Source organism: Rhinoraja longicauda, chromosome 2, assembly GCF_053455715.1.
Source record: "Rhinoraja longicauda isolate Sanriku21f chromosome 2, sRhiLon1.1, whole genome shotgun sequence".
Classification (NCBI taxonomy): domain Eukaryota; kingdom Metazoa; phylum Chordata; class Chondrichthyes; order Rajiformes; family Arhynchobatidae; genus Rhinoraja; species Rhinoraja longicauda.
Window position 1 is genome coordinate 10,747,638 of NC_135954.1, and position 13,922 is coordinate 10,761,559.

Here is a 13,922-nt window from a genome sequence, read left to right on the forward strand (position 1 = left end):
AATTCCAGTGTATACAAGCCTCCTTGATAAAGCACAGAAATAGACCCTTCATCCCAACTCATCCACACTGACCAAGATATCAGCTGAGTGTTTGCCCCATATCACTCTAAACCGTATCCTTTAGATGTTGTAGTTATACCTACTTCTACAGCTGCACCTAGCAGCTCTTTTTATCCACCGTGTGTAAACGTTGCCTTTCAGGTGTATTTTCAATCTTTCCCCTCTTACCCTCCAACTACGCCCTCTAGTTTTATACTCCACTACCCTGACGAAAAGACTGTGGCCATCCACCTTATCTACATCTACTGTGGTGCAGCAGCAGAGTTGCTGCCGGGTTCAATCCCAACCACGGGTGCTGCCTTGTACGGAGTTAGGTCATTCTCCCACTTCACTGGAGTTTAGAAGGATGAGTGGGGATCTTATGGAGACATATAAAGTTATAAAAGGACTGGACAAGCTAGATGCAGGAAATTTTTTCCCAATGTTGGGGGGAGTCCAGAACCAGGGGCCTCAGTCAAAGAATAAAGGGGAGGCCATTTAAAACTGAGGCGAGAAGAAACCTTTTCACCCAGAGAGTTGTGAATTTGTGGAATTCTCTGCCAACAGGGGCAGTGGAGGCCAATTCGCAGGATGAATTTAAAAGAGAGTTAGATAGAGCTCTAGGGGCTAGTGGAATCAAGGGATATGGGGAGAAGGTAGGCACGGGTTACTGATTGTGGATGATCAGCCATGATCACAATGAATGGCGGTGCTGGCTCGAAGGGCCAAATGGCCTCCTCCTGCACCTATTTTCTATGTTTCTATGTTTCTATGTGGATTTTCTCTGGGAGCTCCAGATTTCTCCCACTCTCCAAAGATGTGCAGGTTTGTAGGTTAATAGGCTTGGTAAAATTGTAACTTGTCCACAGTGTGTGTAGGATAGTGTTAGTGTGCGGAGATCGATTATTGGCGCGGACTCAATGGGCTGAAGGGCCAGTTTCCTCGCTGTATCTCTAAACTAAAATAAACTAAACTAATCCCCCCTGATTTTATATCCCTCTATAAGGTCGCCCTCAACCTTCTATGCCCTCGTGGGAAAAGTACCACCCTATCCCAGCCCCTCCTTAAGCCCTCAAGTTCCGGTAACAATCTTGTGAATCTTTTCTACGCCCTTTCCAGCTCAATTACATCCTTCCTATAGCTGGGCAATAGAACTGCAGCCAATACTCCAAGTGTGGTCTCACCCGTGATTGGCACATTTGCAACACGGGCTCTTATACTCAATGCCCTGACTAATGAAGACAAACCTGACAAATGCTCAGGAAGGAACAACAGATGCTGATTTACGCAAAGATAGACACAAAATGCTGGAGTAACTCAGCAGGTCAGGCAGCATCTTTGGCGAAAAGGAATAGATTTTTTTTTTTAGATTTAGAGATACAGCGTGGAAACAGGCCCTTCGGCCCACCGAGTCCGCGCCGCCCAGCGGTCCCCGCACATTGACACTATCCTACACCCACTAGGGACAATTTTTACATTTACCCAGTCAATTAACCTACATACCTGTACGTCTTTGGAGTGTGGGAGGAAACCGAAGATCTCGGAGAAAACCCACGCAGGTCACGGGGAGAACGTACAAACTCCGTACAGACGGCGCCCGTAGTCAGGATCGAACCTGAGTCTCCGGCGCTGCATTCGCTGTAAGGCAGCAACTCTACCGCTGCGCCACCGTGCCTCCCATAGGTAATGTTTCAGATCGAGAAGGGCCTAAACTGGGCTAAACAGAGACGCAGCGGAAGATTGCTGCCTTACAGCGCTTGCAGCGCCAGAGACCCGGGTTCGAACCTCACTACGGGCACTGTCTCTATGAAGTTTGTACGTTGCCCCCGTGACCACGTGGATTTTCTCCGAGATCTTCGGGTTCCTCCCAAACTTCAATGGCGCACACGTATTTTGGTTAGTTGGCTTGGTATAAGTGTAAATTGTCCCTAGTGTGTGTAGGACAGTGTCAATGTGCGGGGATTGCTATTCGGCATAGACTCGATGGGCCGAAGGGCCTGTTTCTGCGCTGTAACATTAAACTAAACTAAAACTAAATTATCACCCTCTGCCTATTTCCACTTAGCTGATTTTGTATCCAATTAGCTAGTTCACCCTGAATTCAATTTGGTCAAACATTTTGCACTATCGTGAGAGATCGTTCAACTTTGGAGATACAGCGTGGAAACAGGCCCTTCGTCCCACCGAGTCCGCACCAACCAATGATCACCCCCGTACACTAGCACTCTCCTACAATCTAGGAACAATTTACAATTCACAGCAGCCAATTAATCTACTAACCTGAATGTCTTTGGAGTGTTGGGCACCCAGAGAAAACCCACATGGTCACAGGGAAGAACGTACAAACTCTGTGCAAACAGCACCCAGAGTCAGTATAGAACTCGGGTCGCTATAATATAGCAACTGTAAGCCTGCAGGTATGTAGGTTAATTGACTGAGTAAACTCTACTGCTGCGCCACTGTGCGGCCTAAACTTGTCAAAGGCTTTTGTTAAAGTCCAGAGGTTCATAAAATTATAACAGGTACAGATAGGGTAGATGATCAAAATGTTCTTCCCATGATGGGGGGGGGGGGGGGGGGGGGGGTAGTAAAAAAAGTGCACATTGGCTTAAGATGAGAGTTTTAAGGGGAATCTGAGGGGTTAGAATTTAGGTCATAAGTGATAGGAGCAGAATTAGGGCATTCGGCCCATCAAGTCTACTCCGGCATTCAATCATGGCTGATCTATCTCACCTGCCTTCTCCCTATAACCCCTAACACCCGTACTAATCAAGAGTCTATCTATCTCTGCCTTAAAAAATATCCATTGATGGCCCCCACAGCCTTCTGTGACAAAGAATTCCACACATTCACCACTATCTGACTAAAGAAACTCCTCCTCACCTCCTTCCTAAAGGAACGTCCTTTAATTCTGAGGCTATGACCTCTAGTCCTGGACTCTCCCACCAGTGGAAACATCCTCTCCACATCCACTCTATCCAAGCCTTTCACTATTCGGTAAGTTTCAATGAGGTCCCCCCACATTTTACACAGAGTGGTTGATATCTGGAATATTTGCCAGAGGAGGTGTTAGAATTCGATATAAAATGATGTTCAAGAGGCATTCAGACGGACACTTGAAAAGGCAAGGCATAGAAGAATATGGACTTAATGTGGGCATATAGGATTAGTGTGGACAAGCCAAAAAGTGGGCAGACATTAAAAGTCAAGATAATTACACCATTTAAGAAATTATCTTTAATATATTTCTTATTATAATAGATGCAGGAGGAGGCCATTCGGTCCTTTGAGCCAACACCGCCATTCATTGTGATCATGGCTGATACAATACAATACAATACAATACAATACAATACAATACAATATATCTTTATTGTCATTGTACCCAGGGGTACAACGAGATTGGGAATGCGCCTCCCATACGATGCACTAATTTAGGTAATTTAGACAGCAGCAACCCAACGAAACGAACAGTTGTAACAGTTTTGGACAGGGTAAAGTGCAAGTTGATCTATGCGTTGTGGCCATCCGGCTCAACAGGACCGGTTCATAGCAGCTATGGCCCTGGGGATGAAGCTGTTCCTGAGTCTGGAGGTGCGGGCATAGAAGGCCTTGAATCGTCTGCCCGATGGAAGGAGTTCGAACAGACTGTTGCAGGGGTGTGAAGAGTCTTTGTGGATGCTGGTGGCTTTTCTGAGGCATCGTGTGTTGTAGATGCCCTCCAAGTCTGGTAGCTGTGTTCCGATGGCCCTCTGAGCTCTATGGACTACCCGCTGTAGAGCTTTCCTTTCTGCCTCCGTGCAGCTGAGGTACCACACAGGGATTCCATGCGTTAGGATGCTCTCTATGGTGCAGCGGTAGAAGGTCTTCAGCAGCTGTTGGGGTAGACCAGACTTTTTCAGTGTTCTTAAGTAGAACAGTCTTTGTTGTGCCTTCTTGACCAGCGCAGCAGTGTTATTGGACCATGTTAGGTCCTCCGAAATGTGAGTGCCCAGAAACTTGAAGCTGGACACTCTCTCCACACTGACCCCATTGATAGAGATCGGGGCATATTCCCCGTTATGTGACCTACGGAAGTTGATGATCAGCTCCTTGGTCTTGGTGGTATTTAGGGACAGGTTGTTATCCGAGCACCAGTCCGCCAGGTTCTGCACCTCCGCTCTATAGTTTGTTTCATCCCCGTTGGTGATCAGCCCGATCACCGTTGTGTCATCTGCAAACTTGACAATGGTGTTGGTGTCGAATGCAGGAACACAGTCGTGTGTGAAGAGGGAGTAGAGCATGGGGCTCAGAACACAGCCCTGTGGTGTGCCGGTACTCAGGGTGATAGTGGAGGACAGGTGCGGGCCCATTCTCACTGCCTGCGGTCGTTCCAGCAGGAAGTCCAGGATCCAGTCACATAATGACGAGCTAAGGCCTAGCTGGTGGAGTTTGGTGATGAGCTTGGTGGGGATGACCGTGTTGAAGGCGGAGCTATAGTCTATGAATAGCATCCTCACGTACGTGCCCTGTCTCTCTAGGTGAGTCAGGACAGTGTGAAGAGCCAGAGAGATGGCGTCCTCTGTAGATCTATTTGCCCTGTATGCAAATTGATGTGGGTCCAGTGAGTCAGGGATGCTGGATTTGATGTGTGAGAGGACTAGCCTCTCAAAGCACTTCATGACAATCGGCGTTAGGGCAACCGGGCGGTAGTCGTTCGGGTTGGAGATCTTTGCTTTTTTCGGCACCGGAACTATGATAGCCGACTTCAGGCACTTGGGGACCGTAGCCAGAGATAATGACAGGTTAAAGATCCTGGTGAATACCTCAGCCAGCTGTTCAGCACAGTCCTTCAGTACCCTTCCTTGAACACCATCCGGTCCTGCAGCCTTGCGTGGGTTGACCCTTTGCAGAGCGCGTTGTACCTCCTGTGTGCTCAGTTGCAAGACCTGTCCCACCGCCTCAGCTGGGGTTCTTTCACTCAAGGTGGTTTTGCCAGTTTCAAAGCGGGCAAAGAAGGTGTTAAGCTCGTTGGTCAATGCCATATCGCTGTGGGGGCAGGCAGGGCTGCTCTTGTAGCCAGTGATGTCCCTGACACCCTGCCACATGCTTCTGGTGTCCGTGGTGTTGAAGTGGTCTTCCACCCGTTGCCTATGGGTGTCTTTGGCCCTTTTAATACCTTTGCTTAGGTGTGATCTGGCAACACTGTATGCTGAAGTGTCACCAGATTTAAAGGCATTGTTGCGTGCCCTCAGCAGGTTCTGTACCTCCTTGTTCATCCACAATCAGTAACCTGTGCCCAAGTTCTCCTCAGATCCCTTGATTCCACCAGCCCCCAGAGCTCTATCTAGCTTTCTCTTAAATTCATCCAGTGATTTGGCTTCCACTGCCCTCTGTGGCAGAGAATTCCACAAATTCACAACTCTCTGGGTAAAAAGGTTTCTTCTCACCTCAGTTTTAAATAGCCTCCCCTTTATTCTAAGACTGTGGCCGCTGGTTCTGGACTCGCCCAACATTGGGAACATTTCTCCTGCATCTAGCTTGTCCAGTCCTTTTATAATTTTATATGTCTCTATAAGATCCCCTCTCATCTTTCTAAACTCCAGTGAATACAAGCCTAGTCTTTTCAATCTTCCCTCATAGGACAGTCCCGCCAACCCAGTGATCAATCTCGTGAACCTACGCTGCACTGCCTCAATTACGATGACCTTCCTCAAATTAGGAGACCAAAACTGTACACAATACAATAGACAATAGGTGCAGGAGGAGGCCATTCGGCCCTTCGAGCCAGCACCGCCATTCAATGTGATCATGGCTGATCATTCTCAATCAGGACCCCATACCCCCTGACTCCGCTATCCTTAAGAGCTCTATCTAACTCTCTCTTGAATGCATTCAGAGAATTAGCCTCCACTGCCTTCTGAGGCAGAGAATTCCACAGATTCACAACTCTCTGACCGAAAAAGGTTTTCCTCATCTCAGTTCTAAATGGCCTACCCCTTATTCTTAAACTGTGGCCCCTCCAGATGTGGTCTTACCAGGGCCCTATACAACTGCAGAAGAACCTCTTTACTCCTCTTTACTAAGATAATTTGACACTGCTTGCAGATTTGCATTAATCTTCCTTGGTAACTTTGTGGCCGAACCAAAACGACCTTTCCTCATTGTCTGAGAGTTGAGGAGTTTGGGGAGGCATGTGGTAGGGTTTCTGCCTTACAGCACCAGAGACCTGGTTTCCATCCTGACTACGGGTGCTTGTCTGTGCGAAGTTTATACGTTCTCTCCATGACCTCCATGGGTTTTCCCCGTGAGCTCCGGTTTCCTCCCACACTCCAAAGACGTACAGGTTTTTAGGTTAATTTTTCCTAGTAAAATTGTTAATTGTCCGTCGTGTACGTAGGATGTTGTTAATGTGCGGGGATCGTTGGTCGGTGCGGACCCGGTGGGCCGAAGGTCCTGTTGCCACGCTGTATCTCGAAACTAAACTAATGTTAAAATGTCCAAAAATATAACAGTGACAAATAGTGTGAGAAATCTGGTTTTCATTCGAACTAAGTTGGGAGACAATTGTCCAGATACCTCAGACCTAAATTTAGTTTAGCTTTTTAGTTTAGAGATACAGTGCGTAAAACAGGCCCTTCGACCCACCGAGTTTGTTCCAACCAGCGATCCCTGCACATTAACACTACTATCCTGCACACTAGGGACAATTTTACAATTTTTATACCAAGCCAATTAACCTACAAACCTGTACGTCTTTGGAGTGTGGGAGGAACTCGAAGATCTCGGAGAAAACCCACGCAGGTCACGGGGGGAACGTACAAACTCCGTACAGACAATCACCCCTAGTCACGATCGAACCCAGGTCTCTGGCGCTGTAAGGCAGCAACTCTACCATTACAACACCTGATTCATTTTACGCTGTTGATCTCAAACTTTTGTTGCCCAGTGGATGGAAGGCAAAATGTATTTGACGTGAATACATAATCACACTTTGTGGCATTGTTAGTTTGCTGCAGATGCAGTGAATGAGGATTAGCAATCGCATTTTGAACAAGTTTGTTATTTTTTGCAAAAGGGAAAGAAAGAGAGCCACCACTTTACGGGGATAGGAAGCCGAGCTGCAATGTGCACACAAAAGAGTCCAGGATCAAACTCCTTGTGTAAGTATGATCAGCTCAGACCTCTTTTCAAAAGGAATAATGGACTTGAACATTAATGGACACCCTCTTACATCTGCCAGTGCTGGCAACAGAAGAAACCACAAATTACAAGTTAAAATCAGATTGGCAGTCTATTAGTCCTGAGGATGAGAGACACACGCATGCAGCCTATTCATCTGATTGCAGATGGAGTACTTTTCATGACAAGGGCTTCTTTTCAATTTGATCCCAGCCTGACTTTCCCAACACAATAAGACGTTTTGTTCCCATTCAGTAATATTAGGACCGCCTTCACCCTCTGCAAAGCAGAAACTTAAACATAAACACCCTTCCTCATCTCCCAGATGAAAAATAATTAACATATTAGCCCATTGTAATTATGCTCACTGTCAAGTGTTTTTGCCCCAACATGAACTGACTGCCACGCCGAAAAATGGCTGAATTCCGTGCACTTTTAAAACAGGGTTGTCAACCTTATTTTGAGGAAGGGTCTCAACCCGAAACGTCACCCATTCCTTCTCTCCGGGGACGCTGCCTGTCCTGCTGAGTTACTCCAGCTTTTTGTGTCTATCTTAACCTATTTTGAAACGCCTGAATTAGTGACCCGTGGAAAAACTGGATCACCACATAGGTTCTTGACATCTAATGTTAATTGATATTCCCAATTTAACTAAAACATGTATTGATAAATTGATTAAAAATAGTTACGTTCGCATTGCCTCGTTGCCGAATGGAAAGGCCGAGTGAATGTTTTCCAGTAAATAGTAAACTGTTAAGTCCGGAAACCTGGAATAAAAACATAAATACAGGTGGCAAACCAATTAACACCTAAAAAATCATGGGTGTAATCTTTCGCCTGAAGTTTAACGTAATTCAGGATAATTCAGGAAGATGCCATTGTATTCCTAACAATACTACACCTCAGCGGGACAAGCAGTATCTCTGGAGAGAAGGAATAGGTGACGTTTCGGGTCAAGACCCTGCCTCAGACTGAGAGTCAGGGAAAAGGTATTCCTGACGTGCTGTGGGTTGGTTGGAGAAGTGGAGGTACAGTTGTTGCATGATCGGGTAGAAGGAGAAGGTGCATGGCGAAGCACAGATTGATCTACAGTAAAGTACTCTCGGCGATCGCTTCACTCAACACCTGCGCTCAGTCCGCATTAACCAATCTGATCTCCCGGTGGCTGAGCACTTCAACTCCCCCTCCCATTCCCAGTCTGACCTTTCTGTCATGGGCCTCCTCCAGTGCCATAGTGAGTCCCACCGGAAATTGGAGGAACAGCACCTCATATTTCGCCTGGGCAGCTTGCAGCCCAGCGGTATGAACATTGACCTCTCCAACTTTAGATAGTCCTTCTGTCCCTCTCTTCCCCTCCCCCTTCCCAGATCTCCCACTGTCTTCCTGTCTCCACCTATATCCTTCCTTTGTCCCGCCCCCCTGACATCAGTCTGAAGAAGGGTCTTGACCCGAAACGTCGCCCAGTCCTTCTCTCCTGAGATGCTGCCTGACCTGCTGAGTTACTCCAGCATTTTGTGAATAAATACCTTCGATTTGTACCAGTATCTGCAGTTATTTTCTTATACTACAGTAAAGATGTGAACAAAACAAAATCTGAAACTAATCTGGCAAGTGTGCTTTTACTAATATGGTCATGATGAGAGAGTGGTCCTGAGCTACTATCTACCTCATTGGTGACCCTCGGACTATCCTTGATCGGACTTTGCTGGCTTTACCTTGCGCTCAAAGTTATTCCCTTGTCATGTATCTATACAGTGTAAATGGTTCGATTGTAATCATGTTTTATCTTTCTGCTGACTGGTTAGCACGCAACAAAAGCTTTGCGACCGCGTGGGTTTTCTCCGAATACTCTGGTTTCCTCCCAACTCCAAAGACATACAGGTTTGTCGGTTAATTGGCTTCTGTAAATTGTAAATTGTCCCTATTGTGTGTAGGATAGTGCTCATGTACGGAGTGATCGTTGGTCAGTGTGGACTCGCAGGGCCCAATGAGCTGTTTCCATGCTGAATGTCTAAAGACTAAAGATTGATTGTGGGGCGGGGGTTGGGAAGAAAACTGGGAAAGGTGAGAGGCAGGACAAATCGTGAACGAAGCTCCTCAAAGGGTGATGGAAACAATAACCTTGTTTCTTGTCAGTTCCATGTCAGGGCTAACGAGAAACTTGCTAAGCAAAGTTGTTGGGTGAAGCCAGGAATGCTAAGTTCTGATGGTCCACAGGTGGGCCTTCATCTTATTGAATAGTGCATCGGGCTCAAGGGTCCGTGGTCCACAACTGTTCCTAATTCATGCACATATTTGTGTTTATTTTCAGCATAGCACAACCTTACATTAGAACGGAGATGAGGAAGAACTTTTTCAGTCAGAGAGTGGTGAAGGTGTGGAATTCTCTGCCTCAGAAGGCAGTGGAGGCCAGTTCGTTGGATGCTTTCAAGAGAGAGCTGGATAGAGCTCTTAAGGATAGCGGAGTGAGGGGGTATGGGGAGAAGGCAGGAACGGGGTACTGATTGAGAGTGATCAGCCATGATCGCATTGAATGGCGGTGCTGGCTCGAAGGGCTGAATGGCCTACTCCTGCACCTATTGTCTATTGTCTATTGTCTTACCAACAGCATTATTTGGATCTAGAATAATGAAGCTAAGATCTAGTGGTAGAGTCTAGGACCAGAGATCGTAGCCTCAGAATAAAAGGATGTACCTTTAGAAAGGAGATGAGAGGTATTCTTTAGTCAGAGAGTGGTGAATCTATAGGATTCATTGCCACAGACAGCTGTGGAGGCCAAGTCAATGGATATTTTTAAGGCGGAGATTAACAGATTCTTAATTAGTATGGGTGTCAGGGTTTAGACAATAGACAATAGGTGCAGGAGTAGGCCATTCGAGCCAGCACCGCCATTCAATGTGATCAATGCTCATCATTCACAATCAGTACCCCGCTCCTGCCCTCTCCCCATACCCCCTGACTCCACTATCATTAAGAGGTCTATCTAAGACAGCGGAATGGGATTGAGAGAGAAAGACAGATCAGCCTTGATTGAATGGTGCAGTGGACTTGATGGGCTGAATAACCTCCTAGAGGTTATTCTAACCTCTGGGAGGTTATCCAGAGATCTAGAACATCTAGAGATGGTCCTAGAACATGAACTTAAATAGGCCAGGAATTCTGTAGGATGAAATAATGATAACCAGAGAAATGGTGAAATCTTGTCATATAGTTGCTATTGATTATATTCTGAGACTTCTTATGTATCTGTTGTGACAACATAAATCTGAACATTCTGGGATCTTATCAAAATGTATAAGATTATTAAGGGGTTGGACACGTTAGAGGCAGGAAACATGTTCCCAATGTTGGGGGAGTCCAGAACAAGGGGCCACAGTTTAAGAATAAGGGGTAGGCCATTTAGAACGGAGATGAGGAAAAACTTTTTCAGTCAGAGAGTTGTGAATCTGTGGAATTCTCTGCCTCAGAAGGCAGTGGAGGCCAATTCTCTGAATGCATTCAAGAGAGAGCTGGATAGAGCTCCCCCCTACATCAAAAATCTTCTAACCCCCCTCTCTAACTCCAGGTCCCTCAGGTCGGCCGACTTGGGGCTACTCACTATCCCGTGGTCTAGGCTTAAGCTCAGGGGTGACCGCGCTTTTGCGGTTGCAGCTCCTAGACTGTGGAACAGCATCCCTCTCCCCATCAGAACTGCCCCCTCCATCGACTCCTTTAAGTCCAGGCTCAAAACCTATTTCTACTCCCTAGCGTTTGAGGCTCATTGAGGAGGCGCTGTGAACTGTTTGCGTGCTACTGTATGTTTCATTTTTTTCCTTAGTACCTAATCAGATGTACAGCACTTTGATCAACGTGGGTTGTTTTTAAATGTGCTATACAAATAAAATTGACTTGACTTGACTTGACTTAAGGATAGTGGAGTCAGGGTATATGGGGAGAAGGCAGGAACGGGGTACTGATTGAGAATGATCAGCCATGATCACATTGAATGGCGGTGCTGGCTCGAAGGGCCGAATGGCCTACTCCTGCACCTATTGTCTATTGTTATTAGACTCAAGTTTTCTAGTTTTCCACATTTTTAGCACCAGCTATTTCTGTTTCAATTTTAGATTTCCATCAATCCTATTTTAGGTTGGTGGAGAGGGGTGCAGTAAGATACAAACCATGTTCTTTTCATTCTGTTGTTGTAAATACAGGCTTTTCTAGACTGTTTTTCTTAGGCTGGGACTCCATTCCTTGGAGCGTAAGAGGATGAGGAGTGGTCGTAGAGAGGTGTATAAAATCATGAGAGGAATAGATCAGGTAGATGCACAGAGTCTCTTGCCCAGAGTAAGGGAATCGAGGACCAAAGGACATTGATTTAAGGTGAAGGGGGAAAGAATTAATAGGAATCTGAGGGGTAACTTTTTCACACAAAGGTTGGTGGGTGTATGGAATGAGCTGCCAGAGGAGGTAGTTGGGGCAGGGACAATCACAATGTTTAAGAAACAGGCAGGTGCATAGATAGGACAGGTTTAGAAGGATATGGGCCAAATGTAGGCAGCTGGGACCATTGTAGCTGGATCATGTTGGCTCGTGTGGGCACGTTGGGTCGAAGTGCTAGTATCCATGCTGTATGACTCTATGACCAGGACAATCCTTACTAGTAAAGCAAATATGGACACAATCACAATGACTGAATTAGAAACCAACTAACTTTGATTAGATTTGTTCATATTGAATTTGCATGTTAATAGATTTCACGGTATTCAGTTCAAAGCAAAACTGTACAGCTAAATCAGAAGCAGTTAGTCTCAGTACTGATCAAAGTACTGATTTTGAACAGCATTATAATTATTACTACAATCAATTTTATATTTTGGATATAAATGTCTATTTTTAGTAGTGAGGGTGCATGTTGCATTTGGAAGGCAAATGCAATGCTTGCATTTATTTCAAGAGGACTGGAATATAAAAACAAGAATGTAATACTAAGGCTTTATAAGGTCTGAAGAAGGGTCTCGACCCGAAACGTCGCCCGTTCCTTCTCTCCTGAGATGCTGCCTGACCTGCTGAGTTACTCCAGCATTTTGTGAATAAATACCTTCGATTTGGACCAGCATCTGCAGTTATTTTCTTATACTACTTTATAGGGCTGCATTTGAGCAGTTGTAAGCAGTTTTGACTCCCTTATCTGAGGAAGGATGTGCTGGCATTGGAGAGGGTCCAGAGGAGGTTCATGAGAATGATCCCAGGAATGAGTGGGTGAACATATGACAAGCATTAGACGGCACTGTGCCTGTACTCGTTGGAGTTTAGAAGGATGAAGGGGGGACCTCATTGAAGTTTACCGAATAGTGAAAGGCCTGGATAGAGTGGATGTGGAGAGGATGTTTCCACTAGAGGGAGAGTCTAGGACCAGAGGCAACAGCCTCAGAATAAAAGGGATGTACCTTTAGCAAGGAGATGAGGAGGACATTCTTTACTCATGAGGTGGTGAATCTGTGGAATTATTTGCCACAGAAGGCTGTGGAGGCCAAGCCAATGGATATTTTCTAAGGCCGAGATAGATTCCTGATTAGTACAGGTGTCGTGGGTTATGGGGAGAATGCAGGAGAATGGGGTTAGGATGGAGAGATAGATCAGCCATGATTGAATGGCGGAGAAGACTTGATGGGCCGAATGGCAGAGTAGACCCTCCCTCCCATCATTTCCTCCTCTTTCCCCTCCTCTCCTCCCCTTTCCCCCCCTCCCTCTCCTCTCCTCTCCTACACCTCTCTTCCTCCCCCCTGCCTCCTGCCCCCCTCCTCTCCTCTCCTGGACAGGTTGTGCGAGTGGGCGGATGCATGGCGGGACTGTCATATGTTGAAAGACTGGAGCAACTAGGCTTGTATACACTGGAATTTAGAAGGATGAGAGGAGATCTTATCGAAACGTATAAGATTATTAAGGGGTTGGACACGTTAGAGGCAGGAAACATGTTCCCAAATGTTGGGGGAGTCCAGAACAAGGGGCCACGGTTTAAGAATAAGGGATAAGACATTTAGAACTGAGATGTGGAAGAACTTTTTCAGTTGGACACGTTAGAGGCAGGAAACATGTTCCCAAATGTTGGGGGAGTCCAGAACAAGGGGCCACAGTTTAAGAATAAGGGGTAGAACTGAGATGAGGAAGAACTTTTTTCAGTCGGAGAGTTGTGAATCTGTGGAATTCTCTGCCTCAGGAGGCAGTGGAGTCCAATTCTCTGAATGCATTCAAGAGAGAGCTAGATAGAGCTCTTAAGGATAGCGGAGTCAGGTGGGTATGGGGAGAAGGCAGGAACGGGGTACTGATTGAGAATGATCAGCCATGATCACATTGGATGGCGGTGCTGGCTCGAAGGGCCGAATGGCCTCCTCCTGCACCTATTGTCTATTGTCTTCTCCTCCACCTTCCCTCCCCCTTTTGTTTGGGCAGGTCTGCCGCGGCAGCTGCCGTTCAAGCCCCACCCTCTGCCTCTACTCTCTCGCCAGCAGCACACAGCCAGCAGCTGAACGAATGAATGAATGAATGGATGAATGGAGCAGGGAGAAAGGGTTGTCATTGTGTGTGCCAGGCGCCCGCTGCCCTCCACGCCGCCCCTTTTGTCCTCCTCCAATTCCAAAGAAGGCACCATCAACTGGTTCAGCGGTTGAAGGTGCACAAATCAAAAGAAAACGAATCAAAAGAGTCTGAAACGCCACACGTCCCTTCTCTCCAGAGATGCT

The 13,922-nt window shown here is 46.5% G+C and overlaps 1 long non-coding RNA gene across 1 annotated transcript in view; it reads right to left on the bottom strand.

The window, feature by feature from the left end:
* LOC144608882 (uncharacterized) overlaps positions 1 to 13,922 on the bottom strand; it is a 50,449-nt gene that overhangs the window by 6,168 nt on the left and 30,359 nt on the right. The window contains exon 2 of the long non-coding RNA XR_013549250.1: positions 7,890 to 7,967. This is a non-coding gene — a long non-coding RNA (uncharacterized LOC144608882). The remainder of the gene's footprint in view (positions 1 to 7,889; positions 7,968 to 13,922) is intronic.